At 35.3% G+C, this 21,123-nt stretch overlaps 1 pseudogene; it reads left to right on the top strand.

The window, feature by feature from the left end:
- Window positions 1–19,096: 19,096 nt before the first annotated feature.
- LOC146885632 (uncharacterized) lies at window positions 19,097–20,622 on the top strand (annotated as a pseudogene).
- Window positions 20,623–21,123: the final 501 nt, after the last annotated feature.

The following is a 21,123-nucleotide window of genomic DNA, read 5'->3' as shown; positions in this document are numbered from 1 at the left end:
TCAGAAGAAATTAAGTATTCATATTGATTTATTGACAGGTTTCATAGAAAAGGAAAACTAAGAGAAAAACATTCTGATGAAAATAAAGCATGAAGCAGATGACTTGAAAGTGAATAAAAAAATTGTTGGCGTGATGGATTAAGCAGTGAACAATTAATTGAAACAGTAATGTGGAAACAATCAAAAACTGCAAATACATCCTGGTTTCTTATGCATTCACGAAAGAGGAAATGTAGAAAAAAGTGATACCAAACGATAATGTCTTAGACGAAATTTCAGAACTGCAAATCTCATATCATTTCGTCTATAAAGCAAGACTACTATATTTGTACATAAAACAAATGAAGTACATACCTGTGGTGACTGGAAACGTTAATGGCTTGTAAGAATACGTGAATGGATGTGAAACGTGTTCTTGATGAAGAAACTGTGTTGGATATCTACAAAAAGTCAAATAAAAGTGTGGTGTAGAAAAGCCAAAGAATCTTCTAGGAGAAGGAACTTTGTTAGAAACTTCGAGGAGAAGGCACTAGGTTGGATTATTTAAGTTAAAAACGTAAAAAAATAAAATAAAAAGAAATATAAATAGTACAATTAAATATTTAATGAAATGACGGATGCTTACAACAGAAGAAATCTCGTGGAAGGTGGAAGATAAAGAAACATAATGAAGCAGTGCAAAATGTCATATCAATAGACATTGAAATAAAATATTATAAAAGTATTATAAGGGATGTGGATGAAAAATGTTCTGGAAAGTTATATATTTAAATAAATATAAAAAAATTTTAAAACGCAGAGACATGATATGATTTGTGTCTGACAGTAATTAAATGCCACAGATTTACGTATATGGAAGAAGATATGGAGCAGGTATGAGTAAATAACTTTGCAGAAGTTCAAAATACACATAGTAAAACATATACATATATTTAATATAATAATAAACAACTAAACTTCATACAAAAAATACAGATTATCAATCTGTTAAGTAATATTGTTTATAGATTCTTCATAGCGGATGATAATAATCATTTATATTAAGAAGAACATTGACATCATTGCTTGCTTGTTGACTATCAACTTCAAAAAGAATTAAATCTTTTTCCTCCAGTCCATGAACTTCACGAAAACGTTTCCATCCACTTCCTATCTTGACTGATCTAGGTCTAATCAACAACTTGCATTCAACTCGTGCCTTTGGACCGTAAAGCACAATGTGTGAGAACTGAGTGTTGGCAAAATATTGACGTAAGTCTGAATTTAAGCCCTGAAAATAAAAACTATAAGAAATAATATAAAAAACAATTGATTTTGTATGTGTCAAGGTTAAAAAGAATAAATGAAGTTTTCTGTACAGATTGTATTCAATGATCGAAAAAGAAGATAAAAAAAGTCACCAGAAAGCTTGCTTTGCAGTTGTACTTAGAAAGCCGGAACTCAAAATGAATTAACTTGGACCTTATTAGAGGAGTTCGAACATGACTTAGGAATTTATGGACAGTTGATTCTGAACAGTGATCGTAAAAGTGTATTTCAAAAGCAGAATTCCCAGTATGCCTTAAATAACATAGTTTGGGTGGTTGAACTTGATAAAACTTTCTTATATCAACCCAGCCATCAGTAATTCGCGGACCATAGGTATTCATGTTGAAGGTAACATGGTGAACATGGCCTTTTTTATCAGAAATAGTCCAACGTGGACCCAATTCATTGCCTAATTGAATGACAAACAAACGATTGACGAACGCAAAATCCTTCAAAATAAAACCAATATAAAAAAAATTAGTAAAGGATGTCGGAGAACAATGATGGTAAATAATGTATAAGAAGCAAGTTCACAAAAACTTGGTCTTCCATGAAAATAGTAAAGAATCCACCCTTCCATTTTGAGCCAAGTATGGATTGTTCACCAAGGATGCATTGCTTAGTGGTCATCTGTAAAATTGGTAAAATAGGTTTGTTTTTGGAAAAATAAATTAAACGCACTCTAACAATGTAAAACAAATTGTTGAAGATGATGAAAATAACAGATTATAAGAACGTCTGTTTTAAAAAATGAGAGAAAGATGATGAATAGAACCGAATATAAAAACGACTGCTTACAAAAATCAGAGAAAGATGAACAGAAAATATTATAAAAACCATGCTTATAGAAACGTCTGCTTAGAAAAATGAAACGAAGATGAAGATCAAAACCGATTATAAAAAAGTTTGCTTATAAAAACATGCATAGAATATGGCGAGAAAGAAATATGGCGAGAAGATATAGGAGATGAAGAGAAGTAGAGTTGATAAAAGGGTTTAACAGTCATACCTTTCTGTAATGAATAAGAACTTCTTGAAATGGCAGAGGATGGCTTGTTATCGCAGTGTAATGGTGTTAAGATAAAAATCTACAAAACTCATAAACATTAAAAAAAATAATTAACTTCATACACAGTAAATGTATAAAAGCAAACACAAAGACTAATATATGTTATAAGTGCATACAAAATATAATTCACCTTAAAATATATATTGATATATATATATATATATATATATATATATATATATATAAAGATTAACAAAAACAATATACAAAATGTTATAACTTAAAACCAGATTAATGGATAAAACACTTTGATATGGTTGGTTGTTGTGTGACCTTCAACTTCAAAAAAAACCTCACGATGATCATCTGCAGAAAGTTAATGAAGATTACAAAAACTTTTCCAGCCAGTTCCAATCTTAACAGAATTACGTCTTATGATCAATTTACATTCGACTTCTCCCCTTGGTCCGTGTAGAACAATAGATCTAAGACCACTGATTTTAAAATAAGTGGCAAATTCTTTTATCAAATACTGCAACAAAAAGGAAAAAATATCTTACTTATTAAGAATCCATGTAAATAAATAATCCAAAAAAGTTGATAGTTGAACTTCAAAATGCTTTAAGTTTGAAGTATGTAGAGGACAACGAATAGAAAGATGGTTGAAGAAGTTGGCTTTCAATGTTGAGTCGCAAACACGTTTAGAGACGTGTAGTTGGAAAGACGAATTTCCAAAATATTTGAAGACAACCAATTTGTCAGACTCATATGCATAAAAAGAGATTAAATCATTCCAGCCTTGGGTGATCATTGGAGTGTGAATATTCATGTTGTACGTAACATTATGAACATTCCTGTCATAATCAACAATGGTCCACTGTGAACCAAGGTCCTTCATATTACGTATTATGAAGAGTCGGTCGACGTGTCCAAAATCCTTCAAAGATAAGGAAGTTTAGAATAAAGAAATACAAACAAAGAATACAAAGGAATGTGAAGGAATAAAAAAAAACCTGGTCTTTCAAAAACATAGTCACGAATCCGCCAAGCATTTTGCCAAAAAGTATGGCTTGTGGTGTGCGCACAGATTCCATTGTTTGAGAAAAGAGTGGGTATGAAGAATAATTTCAAGAGAAGATAATGGGTCACACAAAAGAAATAAGATTTGTCAGTATGTAGACGCCAATATATAGAAAGAGAAAACAAAAAGTCATTACTGTTGCAAATATATAGAAAGAGAAAAGGATAAGTCATTCCTTTTGGTAGGGTCCGTACTTACAGGTGAAGAATGCATCATAATTTTTTCAATTAACTGTGAATATAAAAGTGAAAAAAAAAGTACGATTTAAAAGATAATAGGGTTGAAATAATAAAATAAATAAATAATTACAATTACAAATTTAAGATTTGTGAACTGTTTTTTTGACCTAAATTAAAATATCTCAAAATATTTGAAATGTCGTGAAAAATGGAAAGTGGCAATCAGAACAGAATACACAGAGTTGTGAAAAATTTAAAGAAGTAGTCGAAAAAAATTAAAAATAATAACAAATTACGACATGAACAAAGCTGACATGCATGTGTTGGTAGTCTGGAGATCAAACCTTTAAACAAAAGAAAAATGATGAACATAAGAAGATGAAAATAAAAAAGCTCAGAAAAAAATATAAAGCATATCCAGAATCGGTATTTTGCGGTTAAAATAAGATGTTTGTGGTTGTACTCTTGATCTGAAGAATTTAAAAAATTGAATGTTAAGATGAAGCAAATAATCAATTACAATTAATAAATAAAATAAAGAACCATAACATGAGCGGAAAATCTCAGATGCATGTGTTTGTACTCATCAGTTGAAGCATTTAAACTGCATAAAAATGATGAACAAAAGAACATGAACAGAAGAAAGTTCAGAAAAAATATAAAGCATCTACAGACTCGATTTATTGCGGTTTAAAAAAGATGTTTGTGGTTGTAATCTTCATTTGAAGAATTAAAAAAACTCAAACTTAAGATGAAGCCAAAAATCAAATACAACTGAGAACAAAAAATAAAGAAACATACCTGTTGGCTGGAGAAAGCAAACAAAAAAAAGATATCGAGAAAAGAAGAACAGAAGAAGAATAGAAGAAGATGAACTGCATAAAGCTCAGAAAAATAGATAAAGCATCGCCAGACTCGATTTTTTGCTGGTTAAAAAAGATGTCTGTGGTTGTACTCTTCATTTGAAGCATTTACACACTGAAAAATAAGATCAAGCAAAGAAACCATTAGATCTTTGTAAAAAACATAAAGAAAAATACCAGTTAGCTTGAGAAACCAAAAAAAAAGATATCCACAACAAAAATGGACAGATGAACGGCAAATCTCAGATGCATGTCTTTTTAAGCGTCAGTTGAAGCCTGTAAACAAAACAAACATGATGAACAGAAGAAGATGAACAGATGAAATGTAAGAAAAATAGAAAAAACATCTCCAGACTCAGTTTTTTGCTGGTTAAAAAAGATGTTTGTGGTTGTACTCTTCATTTCAAGCATTTACACACCTGAAAAATAAGATCAACAAAAGAAACCATTAGATCTTTGGAAAAAACATAAAGAAAAATACCAGTTACTTTTTTAATAAAATATTTTATTTTCATTTACGCATTAATATTTTTTGTACACAAATCAAAGTAATACAATGATAATTTTTAACCATTTTTAAAATAAAGCACAATTTGGTAATCTTGTTTTTCCTTCATTTAAATATAATTTTGAATCTATCACATCCATCAAATCACTCACAAACTTTACTCTAAATCCACCCTCTTTCACCTTTAATCCACTTAAAGTGACCAATACAAACTTCACACTCTAATCCACTTGAATTCATCATCTCCCTCTCCCTCGAATCAACCTTGACGGAGAGAGGTGAAGGAAATGGGTAATTCGTCTAATTCGTAATCATCTCTGTCATGCAATGGTTTGAGGGTGATATCAAGATCACAATTATGTCCGCAATTTATTTTTCAGCTTAATTATGAAAATGATGTAAAAATATGAGTTTTGTAATTATTTTTCTAAAATAAGGTTTAAAAAGTAATTATTAATTATAGATTTTTTTATTACATTATTTTATAAATATTTTTTATTAAAGTAATTTATTTTCATTTTTACATAATAATATTTTTTCTACCACAAATTAAACATATACAATGATAATTTTTAACCATTTTTAAAATAAAGCATAATTTTGTAATCTTGTTTTTCCTTGATGTAAATATAATTTTTAATCTATCACATCTAAAAAAAAAGCACACACAAACTTTAACAAACTTTACTCTAAAACCACCCTCTTTCACCTTTAATCTATTTAAAGTGAACAACACAAACTTCACACTCTAATCCACTTGAATTGATCATCTCTCTCCTTCCAATCAACCTTGACGGAGAGAGGGGAAGGAACATGAAAATTACCCCATTTTTCAATGATCTTTGTTATGCAATGATTTGAGGGTGATATAAAGATTACAATTATGTGTGCCATTTATTTTTGAACTTAAGTATGAAAATGATGTAAAAATATGGGTTTTGAAATTATTTTTACAAACACAATTAATAACGAAAATTTGAATATTGTTCTAAAATAAGGTTTAAAAAGTAATTATTAATTATAAATTTTTTTAATACATTATTTTATAAATATTTTTTTATTAAAATATTTTATTTTCATTTACACATTAATATTTTTTCTACACAAATCAAACTTATACAACGGTAATTTTTAATGATTTTAAAAATAATGCACAATTTGGTAATCTTTTTTTTCCTTGATTTAAATATAATTTTTAATTTATCACATCCATCAAATCACTCGCAAACTTTACTATAAATCCACCATCTTTCACCTTTAATCCAATTAAAGTGAATAATACAAAGTTCACACTCTAATCCACTTGAATTCATCATCTCCCTCTCCCTCCAATCAACCTTGACGGAGAGAGGGGAAGGAAGATGAAAATTTTTCGATTTTTCAATCATCTCTGTTATGCAATGGTTTGAGGTTGATATAAAGATTACAATTATGTCTGGAAATTTATTTTTCAGCTTAATTATGAAAATGATGTAAAAATATGAGTTTTGAAATTATTTTTACAAAAATAATTAGCAACGAATATTCTTATAAACTTTTTATTACATTATTTTATAAATATTCTTTTATTAAAATAATTTATTTTCATTTATACATAATAATATTTTTTCTACCATAAATCAAACATATACAATGATAATTTTTAACCATTTTTAACATAAAGCACAATTTGGTAATCTTATTTTTCCTTGATTTAAACATAATTTTTAATCTATGACACCATCAAATCACTCACAAACTTTAACAAACTTTACTCTAAACTCACCCTCTAATCCACTTGGATTCACCATTTCCCTCTCGCTCCAATCAACCTTGAGGGAGAGAGAGGGGAAGGAAGATGAAAATTTTTCTATTTTTCAATCATCTCTGTTATGCAATGGTTTGAGGGTGATATCAAGTTTACAATTATGTCCGCAATTTATTTTTCAGCTTAATTATGAAAGTGATGTAAAAATATGACTTTTGAAATTATTTTTACAAAAATAATTAATAACAAAAATTTGAAAATTGTTCAAAAATAAGGTTTAAAAAGTAATTATTAATTATAGATTTTTTTATTACATTATTTTATAAATAGTTTTTTATTAAAATATTTTATTTTCATTTTTACATAATATTATTTTTTCTAAAACAAATCAAACTTATACAATGATAATTTTTAACCATCTTTAAAATAAATTTGGTAATCTTATTTTTGCTTGATTTAAATATAATTTTTAATCTATCACACCATCAAGTCACTCACAAACTTTAACAAACTTTACTACTTAAAGTGAACAACACAAAATTCACACTCTAATCCACTTGAATTGATCATCTCCCTCTCCTTGCAATTGACAGAGAGAGGGGAAGGAAGATAGAAATTCCTCTATTTTTCAATCATCTTTGTTATGCAATGATTTGAGGGTGATGTAAAGATTGCTATTATGTCCACAATTTATTTTTCAGCTTAATAATGAAAATGATGTAAAAATATGCCTTTTGAAATTATTTCTACAAAAATAATTAATAACGAAAATTTTAAAGTTCTAATAAAATAAGGTTTAAAAAGTAATTATTAATTATAAATTTTTTTATTACATTATTTTATAAATATTTTTTTAATGAAATATGTTATTTTCATTTATACATATTAATATTTTTTCTACAACAAATCAAACTTTTATAATGATAATTGCTAATCATAGTTAAAAGAAAGGACAATTCGGTAATCTTGTTTTTTATAATTTAAATATAATTTTTAATATATCACATTCATCAAATCTCTCACAAACTTCAACAAAATTTACTCTAAATCCTCTCACTTTCACCTTTAATCCCCTTAAAGTAAAAAAGACAAGCTTCACACTCTAATCCACTTGAATTCATCATCTCAGTAACATTTTGTCAGGATATTACGAATTTAAAATAAATAAAATAGATAACACAATAATTACATCGCAATTAATAATACCTCATTTCCCATAAAGCACGGGAAATTTAAGACTTTATTACTTCCAAATAAAATTCCAAAATCCATAGTTTATTAGAGGAAAATAATAAAAAAAAACCTCTCATAAGAGTTTACAATTTATTTCCAAAACAAAAGATATATCTATAGCTCCCATGCTATCCCTGCTCCGTGGCTAAGTCTCACCAGAACCACCTGCATCAATATCATCTGTCCACGTGTACCGTGTACACGATCATCGCCAAACACAAGAAGATAGGGTGAGCTTAACAGATAAAACATATACAAATATATATATACACATATACCACATGTCAATATAAACTACACAAACATTCCAAAGGACTTCCCTTCCTTTGATTCATACCACCTGGCCACAACCAGGTTATTCGTGTTCTACATCTTCTAGTGATTACTTCAAGATGACTTGCTGCCAAACCTATTGGCCACAACCGATATAGCACGTACAAAATACGAACATAGTTCGTAAAGTCCCAAGACTACCAAACTCGTTAATCAACTACTAAGGAGGGAAATCTATCTGGACCCATCCGTACTAGCCACAACTAGCACATTCACACCGGCATCACTCGCCAACTCAAGCCACAACTCAAGAGTTCCTCGTGTTCATCCGCCTTCCCGAGCCACAACTCAAGAGATGCTATTCTGAGTCACAACTCAAGGAATACCACGTGCTTTAACCCCCATCCCGAGCCACAACTCAAGGGATACGTTTTGAGCCACAACTCAAGAAACACCAGCAACCCCACCTTTGGAGCATCACCAAAAGCCTTGTAGATCACGCATATAGAATCAACCACCCGAAGATACAATAGCAAAATCGCCTGGCAGGGGACACGTGACGCTACGCGCTACTCGCTTCCAGACCACCTAGCGGGGGACGCGTACCGCCAGGCGCCAAGTGCCTCAGAACCACTCAAAGCTATAGGTACCGCCTGGCAGAAAACCTCCACCGCTAGGCACACGCACTCCAATAGTCCTCTACTTCTAACGCTATGCCTGGCAGAACCTCCTTCTCTGCCAGGCGCCACTCGCACTAGAACCTCCCTCTCCGCCAGGCGCCACACCAGTAGCTTACGTAGTATATAATTTCAAGCACTCTGAACAGCTTACAGCCCAAACTTAGATCTATAATCTCCAACATATTCATCCTAAATTCAGTTGGTCCATGTAACGTCCTAGCCGAAAATTACTGATTAAAATAAACAAAAATAAATTTTAATTAAAACAACCTCATTTATTATTCAACAATTTCCCAAAACGCAAGAAATATTTAAATCCTTAAGTTTCAACGCGCGAAAATAGATAAAAAATTAATTCGCGACAATATCGTATTACAAATATAATTGTCCATAAAAACTATTACAATAGATCCATAGTCCAACAAAATAAAACAGTGATAAATTCCCAAGAGATCCCTACTCCGTCTCTATGCGTTAGCCTGTTCACCTGCATCAACATCTACTCCCATGTAACAAGTTACATGATCATCGCCACATACACACAGATAGGGTGAGTTCATGTAAATAAAACCAAACAAAAAATAAATACAACATCTGAACATTAAAACCCGTGTTAGTATTCTTCTCCCTTTTTCCTTACTTCTCCACTTCCAGCACTTGCATTAGACGTCTATCATTTCTATACCCTTCAGGTGAGATCAATGATCGATCTTTGCTGCACGAGTGTCTACTCGCCCCTCCGACTATAGGCCACCACTTGATAGTCCACACGTGGGAATAACTTTGCCATAGCATCTCACCGTGACACCAAGTGGAGCTCGCCAAAACAAACCTAAGTTTGTAGTTGTTCCCAAACTACCAAAACTCCATCAGCATGCACTGAAGAGGGCAATCACCCGAAACCTCGCCCTACGAGCCACAACCCGCACACTCCACTAGACTTCCTAAACAACCAGGCTACAATCTAAAGTGCTCACCTGTTACCCCAATACAAGATACACTCGTAACTAGGCCCCTGGCCAAAGCATCGCATCATGAACATCCCTTAAAGCGGTGTAGAAAACTTTCCTCGCGCACCATCACTGGACAAAAACTGCCTGGCGCGCATCTCACGTCGCTAGGCAGAATCTAGCTCCAGACCGCCTGGCGGGCATCACACACCATCAAGCGCCAAGGACCACCAAAATCCTCACTGCACCGTCATTGCCTGGCGGACACCTCCTAGCGCCAGGTGCCTCGCGTTGACAGTGGCCACTGCCACTATTTTTGGACACTACCGCTTGGCGGCTCGCCCCGCGTCTCTTGGCGCCATACCAGTAGCGCAATGCTACTGGTTTTTGGCATTTTTCTCAGGTCTTAAGAGACCCCAAACATACCATACATTATTCTCATACCAATCTTAGTATTTTCGGACATAATACTATAACCAAACTCAACATATACCAATAACTCATGCCCAATGCACATATACACAATTACATCATACCAATTCGATTATCATCATGCACATTTACTCTTCATCAATTTCTACTATAAACCTGCCACATACACTCAATGTATTCCAAGTATTATAATCTTACAGTCTAAACTTCATATAAATCATGTCACCACAGTTTGGACATTATTGCTCATGCAATCTATTCAATCATGCTCCAGGCACAATCACACTACTAAGTATTCACAGTTTCACAATTTCAAACCCACTTTTCCATAACTATATAATTTTCTACTACTCAATCATCATCTCATACATGAGTATTTCTCAATCATGTAACCTAACCATACATATCACATAATTATAGTTTTCTAATAACTGAGGTTCATATCAGTATGCAAATTATTTACTTACACATACACCATCACTCACAATACACACAATATTCACACTCTAGTTGAACTGCGGCGTTGCCTAGCAGTAGCTATTGGCCGCCACGCGGCTCACAAACTTCTGGATTCAATCCAGATTCTTCCTGCACGATGTGAGCCCTAACTTCCCCAATTTCCACTCTTCTACACGTTTTGACTCATTACCATTAGCAAACAAGTTGTTCAATTCAATATTAACTCCCATTTCATTCTTGATATTCCACAGAGTACCAAATCAACCTATATGATACATATTATCTCATTTCTCATTTCAATGTAGCCTCCCATACCCAATCAAACAAGGATTCATGCAATTTTCGCAACTACTCAATTATAAACAATAATTCATCAAGCCAACGATTCACACACAATAGAATTTCAATCCCAGCATCATCACACCACAGAAACATTAACAAACCGAGAAAACTGGGCAACCTAGTTCGTGCTGCCTGGCGGGTCTCCTTTAGCCGCTAGGCGGTTCATAATGAAAACCCAGAATTTGGGTTTTTGGAGCATGCGTCACCTGGCGGGTCATTCAACGCCGCCAGGCGGTTCCTGGAGATTTCCAGAAACGTAATGAAATGAAGAAAAATTGACGTACTTGGCATTTCCTATTCTCAAGTACAATATGACAACAGACAATCACGATTAAAACAAGATAAGAAACTCCCCTAACCTGGAATCCTTGCTTAAAATTTGGACAATTGAGTGTTCCACCACTTACTGGCTAATGCCTTCTTCAAGCTCCCTCCCTATTCAGCTCTAGTTTGTCTCACCCTTACAACACATTCTCCACTCTCGTTCTGTATCTCCTCTCAAACTGCAGAATAACTCTAGCTCTCAATTAACCCTCCTCTCACTCCTCTCACTCCCGTTGGCTACTCTTTCTGCTAGGGTTTCCCTTACCCTTTCACATTCATGCCAAAACTAAAATTGGCAAAATAGAAAGTTTATTTTATCCAAGCCAAGGTTTGAACCCATCTCCACACAATTGCAATTCAAGTGCACAACCAATTCAACCAAGTCATTTTTCATGATAACATTCATACCTCAAAAATTATATCCTTACTTATCACGCTCCAAACACATCATTAGAAAATAATAAAATTAAATAACACACAACTACCATATATAGGACTCGAACCCAAGTCCTCTCACATATATAAAGTACTCTCAACCACTAGAGCTAGTACTTTTCCACGTCATGAGGGTTAACATTTAGTGCCATAAAGGCTTCTCCTAACCGCATTTATTAAATAATTATTTATTTAATTATCTAAATTTAGTGGGTCTTACAATCCACATCTAAACCATTCATACCAAATGGATTTGATCCAAAAGAACCCTAAAATCAGTTACTTGACTATACTTTTCTATAAATTCATATTTGCCAAAAGGGTTTGCCACCGCATAGGTTCCACAAGTTCACAATTCCTGGTTCACAGTGTGCCATCCAAGGCCATTCCACTTGTATACCAGCATTCTATACTATTTTAACTACATCTCCAACCGCTCAAGTATACTAGTTTAGTGCACTCAAACCTATGGCTAATTCCCTTGTACACCCCAATTGGTATTTCTATGAAACTCGGGTTTACTCATACTTTTACTGCAGTATGTTCACTATTAACTCCATCATATTTTCGATTAAGACCCCAAATGAACCCATACCATCAATGCATAACTACACCATCCCTAGTTTCTGTCTAATGATTCGTACCTGGTTTCCTTAAACTCCACTTGACATCAAAAACCATTCCCCAAGTCAAAACTGCACCTCGCAGCCACGCAAATGCACTATTCCTGCGTTGGCGCTTGGCGACAAGTCCCGTGCCACCAGGCGGTGCGTGCCTCCTTGGGCAGTTTCCCAGAACCCCATCACACTGCGCGAATGGTGAACACTAAATACTCATCCCTGTTCCTCAACCTCTCCATTCAATTCAATTCCATTAAGTGTTTGAGATTAACACTCCGGTTAAACCTCCAAATATACAGAAATTCCTTACTTTTACTCAACTAATTTATCTAATTTGCGAATTCCCTAATTTTTAACCCTAAACTTACCTTAGTATTGTTCCATTAAAACTTATCGAACAATTTTTACTAAATTCTAGGAATTTCCACATGATATCATTTGTTGATACTCACCCTCGCTTTCCCTCCAACTAACATCATCATAGAATACCCAGAAACTTGGAAACAAACCAATTTGATCCGCGTCGCCTGGCGGTTCAACCAATCTCGTTAGGCCCTTCATCCAAAACCCAGAATCGGGTAAAAATTCTATGCATCATCTGGTGGTCGGGAATGTATCGCAAGGTGGTTCCTCTCACAGGAACCCAGAAACACCAAAATGCACGAGTCGCCTGACTGATATGCATAGCCCGCCAGGCAGTTTCTGGAATTTTCTAGGAACACAACAGTTCATGGAGAAACAGATAATATTCATACAATTCACATTACATACAAATAATGAGAAAAACTCCCTTAACCTAGAATTTGTTAGCTTAAAATATAGAGTATCCTTTGATTCTCCCCCTTTCCTCCAATAGCTCTCCTTTGCTCTCCGCAATTCAGTTCAAGGACTCACTCAACCTCACCACTCTCTAATTTTCGTGCTCTATTTTATAACCTCAATGGCAGCCTTGCAAAATCTTTCCTCTAACCTAAATTGTTCCTTTTAATGGTGCCTTAATGTGGTTTAATAACATAAAAACGAAAATGGTTTAAATGTGGGTGTTTATTGCCATTCATGGTTGTAATATGGATTGTTTTTAGCCACCTCTAGGCCACCATTGTAAGGCCCACTAAATTCTTTTTCTTTTTCAAAATTTTTCGAGGTCGAAAATTTTCTTGTTGGGGAGAATGTAAGGCACACTAAATTCTTTTTCTTTTCTGCCCAAAATTAAAAGGGTTGCCCTAATGTAATGGGCCTACGGCGGGCCCAATAGGGATTCAAACCCTAATTTGCCCTAATTCCATTCTCTCATTCACTTTCCAGAAAACACGTCTCCTTGCCTCCTTTGAGCAGCCGCCACTCTCTGTTAGGGTTAGCCGTCAACCTTCCTCAAGTTAGCTCAAGTCAAGTTTCCGCTCCACGTAAGTCACTCCTCCGCTTATGATTCCACTTTTCTAGACCTATTTCTGTTTTTACCGTTAGGGTTAATAACTCGTTCCTTATTCTGTTTTACCATTCGTTTAAGCTCTTTGGCCATCCTTAGGACAGTCGTGCTCACTGTGTGTGTGTGTGTTAGATTATTCCGCTAGCTTGTTTTTCCAGGTACAGGAAGCTAGGGTTCGCCCCTTTCTTTTGTGTTGTGCTGCTTATGCTGCGGTTTTATCATGTTAATGTGCTTGGTGTGGTGATGTGAACCTGTGTATGATATTATTGAACCATTTGTAATCTGTTGAGTGTTTATGCACGAGAGAACAGTGGTGAGCACTGGTTTTCTTGCCCAAGCGAGTATATCTCGCCTAGGCGAGATCAATATAGGCTCGCCCAAGCTGCTTCTCGCGAGTGGTCGCTCAGGCGACCCACGTTGCTCTTGAGCGAGCGAGCATCTCACCCAAGCGAGAGGGCTCTCGCCTAAGCGAGATCCCGCGTGAGGCTACTGTTCCCCTTTTTTAGCCCTCGCCTAGGCGAAAGGGGCTCACATAAGCGAGAGCCTCTCGCCTGAGCGAGACCCTTCAGCCTGAGCAAGGAGCTGGGCGAGGCAATGTGATGTGTGATTGTTTTCCTTGAATCTTGAATGGTTAATACTTGCTTGGATTTGAGTATTGTGTTAAATGCATGAGACAAATAAATATGCATGAGTGTGATGTGATTCATGAATTATGAATAATGGGTTTGTCATGAACTTAGCATGTGATCTCAATAAGGAGGTTGGTATTAAAGTGGCATGGTAACGAGATGAGTTGGAATGGGATATTCATTGATGGAGTATGATGAATTAGTGTGGATTTGATTTGAAACATGAAAGGGGTTCGTAATAAAGGTTGACATAATATATGTATATGCATGATAAATCTTCCTTGATTGTTTGGGTATGGTCGACAGTTAGTGCATAAATCCTTGAGATCTCTAGGTGGGATCTCAGGGTCGTGCTTCAATTGTCAGGGGATAATTCCATGGCCCTTGTTAGTAGGTGTCCATGGTGGTGCCCCATCTATATGGTCTGGTAAGGATTCAAGGTAAGGGTGCATCCTGACACTCTAAGGAGTCAATTAGTCTCACTTAGAGCAGGCTGACTCTTGTGGTGAGATTAGCAGGAGGCCTGAAACTCATTAAGGGCTAACCTTGTGTGTGAGGGAATTAATTCATTGTAACACTTGTAACACATAGCTCGGGGGTGAGCAGAGGTATCCACCACAAGTGCAAGCATCTACTGAATCTGACCAGATTGTATGTATCCGGATGAGTCGAGTCGAGTCTTAGTGTATTGGTTTGAGAGTCATAGCATGCTCGGGTGTTGTATATGTAGTTGACTGCGAAAGTTTATCAGATTGCACGATGAAATTATTTTGTGCTTTAGCTTACCCTATTGTTTGTGGTTGTATGTTCTATGGTGTGGTCTTTTCTTTTGAAATGATCATCAACTTGTTGATGTGAGCAGAGGTGAGAACTCCCCAAACTAATCAGGGTGATGGAGGTTCCGCTGCTTAGTTCGCTCGAACTGGATTTAAAACTTTATGGGCTTTCTTTCCGGGTTGTGGCCCATGTACTAATTTATATTTTAATTTCCTATGTTGACTCTGTTGCTTTGTATTCGTTTAGTTTAGGGCATTGTGGTGTGCCTAGGATATTGTAGGGGTTGTGTTTAAGACCCCCAAATCGCGCTATTATACTATTTGTGTGTGACGTTTCTTTTAATTATGCTTATCAATTAAATGGGACGTTACATTTATGGTATCAGAGCGGTCATTCCTTAGGTATGTGGACTTGGGCGTCCGCTTAGCTTTCTCTGTGTCTTATGAGTGTTCTTAGTTAAATTCTTGTCTTATCAAGCCTAGCCAAGTGATTTTCTATGAGCCAGTGAACTATGGCACCTCATCGTAAGACCTCTCAATCCTCTCAAGGCGACGCACCTGATATCACTAAGGCTATAGAAGAAATGTTGGCTGCTATGACGCAAGAAAGCACGACGATGATGCAACATACGAAGCATCGATGCAGCGACAGACAACATTGCTTAAGTAGCAACAGCTTGTGATGCAGCAGATAAAGGCTGCAAGGGTGGCTGCGGAGGATGTGATGAAGGATTGACCCCAACCAAGGATGGCGAGACATGCTTAAGAAGACTAAGCATGTTTAAAAAGGAAGTTCACTAATCCTTCATCCCTTTCATTTGTGTTTTTGTTATTTTTGATTCCCTAAGTTGACTTAGTTGAATCAACTTTAGTTGACTTGTTGACCTTGACTAGGTTTGACTTGTTGACTATAGTTCACTTTACTTAAGCCAACATGCTAATCTATGTTTATTTGCTTTGTAGGTTAATTAGGAGTAAGAAAGCAATGCTAGGTGGCGCATGGTGATTGGGGAGCATAAATGATGTGGAGGAGAGAGTAAAGCAAAGGCATAAAGCATAAAGTAAAAGGCGTGAAACAAGTGTACCTATGTACCTTTGGTCTCTTTTGTTTTTAGCACACTTTGGCCACTTTTTGGAGACATATGAGACACATTCTTGGTCTCTTTTTGTGCTACCATTCTTGGTCTCTCAACCATTTGTGAGAGTTTCCTCCCTAGGGAGTGAATACATTTAAGCCTTATCTTGCATAGCAAGTGGCGGCACACATCCACTCATCTTCAAGGTTGCCATGGCTTCTAGCCTAGCCTTGTAGTGGCGTGCTTCTCACATTTGTACCATTTCTTTCCTATCCATTTTAATTTTTCTTATTCCTTTAATTGTTCTTGGTTTTCTATGGTTTATGTGCTTTCCATTTCCTTTTTGTTTTGAATCAATCCATCATCTTCTTCTCTTGAGCTTTGTGAAAGGAACCTTCACATCTAGATAGCTTACTATCTTAATGTCCAGTGGGGATTTCACTTAGCTTTTTTAATCAAATCACACCATATTCAATAATATTAAAAGGAAACAAGATAATCCTTCATTAGGACCCTTGTCTTTCATTCATGAATATAGTAGAGAAACTCTGTTGAGATGCCTTCAGACTCCTCTCTTTTTGTGAATCAACTTAGGCTAGAGTTCTCCTTCTTGGTTTCCTCTAGCCCCCTTCCTTGAGTGTTGGCCCAACCTCACTTGAGAGTTTCTCCAAACACCATTGCCGCACCACTACTTCTCTCATCTTCTAACTTCCGCACCTCCATCCTTCTCCATGGAAGCTTCATCAATTTCGCATGGCTTCTCCTGGGCTTCCTTACTTTTGAAGATGGACTCATCAGGTGGTATCTAGAGCATTGGTTGATCAAGCTTGATGTCAAGAGATAAGTTCATCTTCCTTGTGGTTTTTCTTTCAATTTTCATGTTGTTCATTACTTCCTTTGATTGTCTTGTTTTTTTTTCCTTCTTTTCACCTCATTGGTTATATGGTTCTTATCATTGTTCCTTTGGAACCATTCGGCCATTGTGCCTAAGAGCTCAACCATGGTGAATTTGTGTGCCTTTTACATTTTCGTTTGAGTCTTGTTCATTTTCTATTTCATCTATTTGAGTCATTTTAAATTTCTCATCCATATGTTTTGTCTAGAGTAATGTGTAGTTCAATTATGTCTTAAATTCGTTTGTTTAGCTTTCCATTTTGCTGCTGTTTTGCTGCTGTATTGCTACTATTTTGCTGCTGTTTTTGGTTCATAAATACACCTTCTCTTCTCCCTTGGAGCCTTGGAAATGAACCTTCACATCTAGATAACCTTTGTTATCTTAATGTCCAGTGGGAATTTTCCTTGTGCTTGCTTAATCACCTAAGTTTCATTTTGTTTCTAGTGTGCTTTATGTGCTTTTAATTTTCGCATTTGAGTTCATACTTGTTAATTAGTTCTTGGCAAGTTCTTTAGAGTTAAATTCCATTGTGTTTCGTAATCTTCTTTTGATTCCTTTAAGTTTCCTTCTCTTTTGTTTCTATTAAAATGCAAATGATCAAGCATAGTGTGGTGGAGATTCTAATTTGTGATTGAAACTAACTGTTGTAAGAGCTATAAAAAAAGAAAGAAAAAGAGCACAAAAAGAGTACAAGCAAGTGCCAAAAATAATCAAAAGAAAAGATAAAAAGAAAGTGGCAAAAGAAGTACACTAGAATCACTACCGTCACTTCAGTTTGAGAGCATTTTTCTGTTGCATTTTACTGTTGTTCCAGTTCTGTCTGTCTGCACACTTTCTGTATTTGTTTTATCACAAAAAATTGGCTATTACAAATCTCGATCTGATTTTTGCTTCTTGTAGCTAAAACATAGACGATAAAAAAGAAAACAAAAATCATTGAAAAATGTTGAGAAATGAAAAAATGATAAATCGCTGAAGTATAGGCTGAATTTCACGTTTTTGGACTGGCAGTGGCTGAAAATTCAAATTCTGTGCAGATTTCTAGCTTGTTTTTGGTTGTTTTTAATCCATTCTAGTGCCATTCTTTAGGTAATTCATTTGAGTGCTTAACTTGTTTCTTTGCCTTATTTCTAGTTTGTCTTTCTTTGTTAAATCTTTGAGTATGTTTTATCTATATTCCACTTGAGTTTAGCTTTTCTTTCATTTAAGCTTTTCTTGATTTTCCTTATTGGCTTCTTTGGTTTGGTGTTACATTCTTGGTGAAAGATTTCTTTGGAGGTAACCAAATACTTAAGGTAACATCCTAGGAGGTGGAAACCAAAGTGGAACTTCAAGCTACAAGTGAAGTTCACAAAGGAGAAAATTCAAAGCAAACACTTGAGTGAGACAAAAGAAGAAAGAAAAGAGTGGAGTGAAACACTTGAAGACTTTTTAAGTTTGCGCAAATTTGTGATTGTATTCATTTGAGTTGTATTTGTTCAAGTTTTCTTTCTTGTATCTCATTAAACTAATTAAGTGTCTTGGGGGGAGCCTTAGGTGTTATCTCATCTCTTAATTAGAACCTTCTTAAATAGTAAAAGCGCTTGTAGACGGTGAGTGTGTCTTGCAACATCAAGCCTCACCAAAGTAGGCCGCATAGTTAGACTCCAATTTTTTGTTTTTGTTGCTTAATTGTTACTGTGTGTCTAATTCTATTTTAGAAGTTTTGTGCAATATTCTTTGAATTACTTTGGCAAGGAAAGACTTGGTAAGTAAGCAATCCAAGTGATTCACCTCTCTATCCTGGAAGATAATTCAAGAAGTTTGTTATTTACTTCTTCTTTAGAATTTCTTAGTTAGCTTTTAGTAATCATGGCTAGTCAACCCTCCCTACATAGTGCAAGTGATTATGAGGATTCAATTCATATTTTAAAACATGTTTCTCAACAATTCAAATCACTTAAACTATGGAGACAACAAGACGCAATTTACAAGGTGAAAGATCAATTGGAAAGAGATGGCCAAATTGCTCTCTTGGAGGAACAAATCAAAGCTTTAAAGAAAAGAGATGAGAAAATCCAAAATAAGCGAAAAAGTAGGAGTAATTCTAGCAAAGGGTCTAGAAGTGGATCTTCAATATATGGGGAAGAGGAAGGATTAAGATTAGGAGAATATTATCAACAACCTTCCCACATTAAGAGGCAAAGAAAAGACCATACTCCTAGAGAAGTTAAAGTAGACTTGCCTCACTTTCAAGGCAAGGATGATGTTGAAGCTTATTTGGATTGGGAGATGAAGGTTAGGCAACTCTTTGCTTGCCATCAAGTTAGCGAAGAAAGGAAAGTTCCTATTGCTACCCTAAGCTTTCAAGGGTATGCTATATATTGGTGGACTTTTATAGTCCAAGAGAGGCTAAGAAGTAATGGACCTTCAATTGAATATTGGAATGATCTTAAGTCAACCCTTAGGACGAGACACATTCCCTCCTACTACAATAGGGAGCTCATGAACAAGCTCCAAAGACTCCAATAAAGAAATATGTTTGTGGAAGAATATAGAAAGAAAATGGAGTTACTTATGATGAGGGCGGGAATAATTGAGGAAGAGTCCATTACCATTTCTAGATTCTTAAGTGGCTTAAACCTTGATATAAGAGATAGAGTTAAGCTTCTACCTTACCAAGATTTGAGTGATTTGGTGCAAATATGCATTAAGGTAGAACAACAAAATTTGAGAAAATCTTTTTCAAAAAGAAATCAAGCTCAAACTAACTCTTATGTTAAGAAAGAAGAGAAAAAAGAGGAGCCACCTAGGAATCTAGGAAAAGGTAAAGAACGGAGTGCATCATCACACACTCGCACAAGTGAAATCAAATGCTTCAAATGTCTTGGTAGAGGTCACATAGCATCTCAATGCCCCACCAAAAAGACCATGATTCTTAGGGGTGTTGATAGATATAGCAGCCAGGATGGAAATGAAAGTGAGAGTGGAAGTGAGGAATCCAACGAGTCTAATATAGAAGATGCTCACCCTTGTGATGGGGACCTTTTAATTGTTAGAAGGATCCTCAACAATCAACCTAGTCCACAAGCACTAACACAAAGAGAGAACATATTTCACACAAGGTGTAAAATTTTGGAAAACACTTGTTCTCTAATTGTGGATAGTGGCTCGTGTTGTAACTGCTACAGTACTAGGTTGGTTGACAAGTTGTCTTTGACTGTCTTACCTCATCCAAAACCTTACAAACTTTATTGGCTTAATGAAGATGGGGATTTGGCAGTCAAACATCAAGTAAAGGTCAAGTTTTCCATAGGGAAATATGAAGATAGTGTGCTATGTGATGTAGTACCTATGGAAGCTTGTCATATCTTATTGGGGAGACCTTGGCAATTTGATAAGAAAACCATGCACAATGGTCTCACCAACGAGATTACCTTTACTCACAAGGCTAAAAAGTTTGTTCTTCATCCTCTTTTGCATCACAAGTGGCTAAGGATTAACTTCAAATGAAGAACGAAAGAGAAAAAGAGAAAGATGAGGACAACAAAAAGGAAGTCCTCAAAAAGTCCAAAAGCTAAATAAAGATGAATCTGAGGCGGGAGAGATTGGTGTTCCTTCTCCCAAGGTCATTCAAAATGAGAACATTTTAACCATGAAATCTTTAAATCAAGTTCTCAATGTTGAACAACCTTCATGCCTCCTGCTGTGTAAAGGAACACTCACATGTACTGCCACAACTCTTGAGCTTAAGAATCTACCTCCTAAAATTGAAAATCTTTTGAAAGAGTTTTATGATATATTCCCTAAGGAAGGGCCTATTGGGCTTCCTCCCTTTAGAGGAATTGAACATCAAATAGATTTAGTGCCTTGGGCTAGTCTACCAAATAGACCAACCT

The sequence above is a fragment of the Vigna unguiculata genome, chromosome 6, assembly GCF_037176805.1.
Source record: "Vigna unguiculata cultivar grain cowpea cultivar isolate G323 ecotype 2 chromosome 6, ASM3717680v1, whole genome shotgun sequence".
NCBI classification, from domain to species: domain Eukaryota; kingdom Viridiplantae; phylum Streptophyta; class Magnoliopsida; order Fabales; family Fabaceae; genus Vigna; species Vigna unguiculata.
Note: the sequence above shows the minus strand (reverse complement) of the source record. Positions and strands in the feature narration are given on the sequence as shown.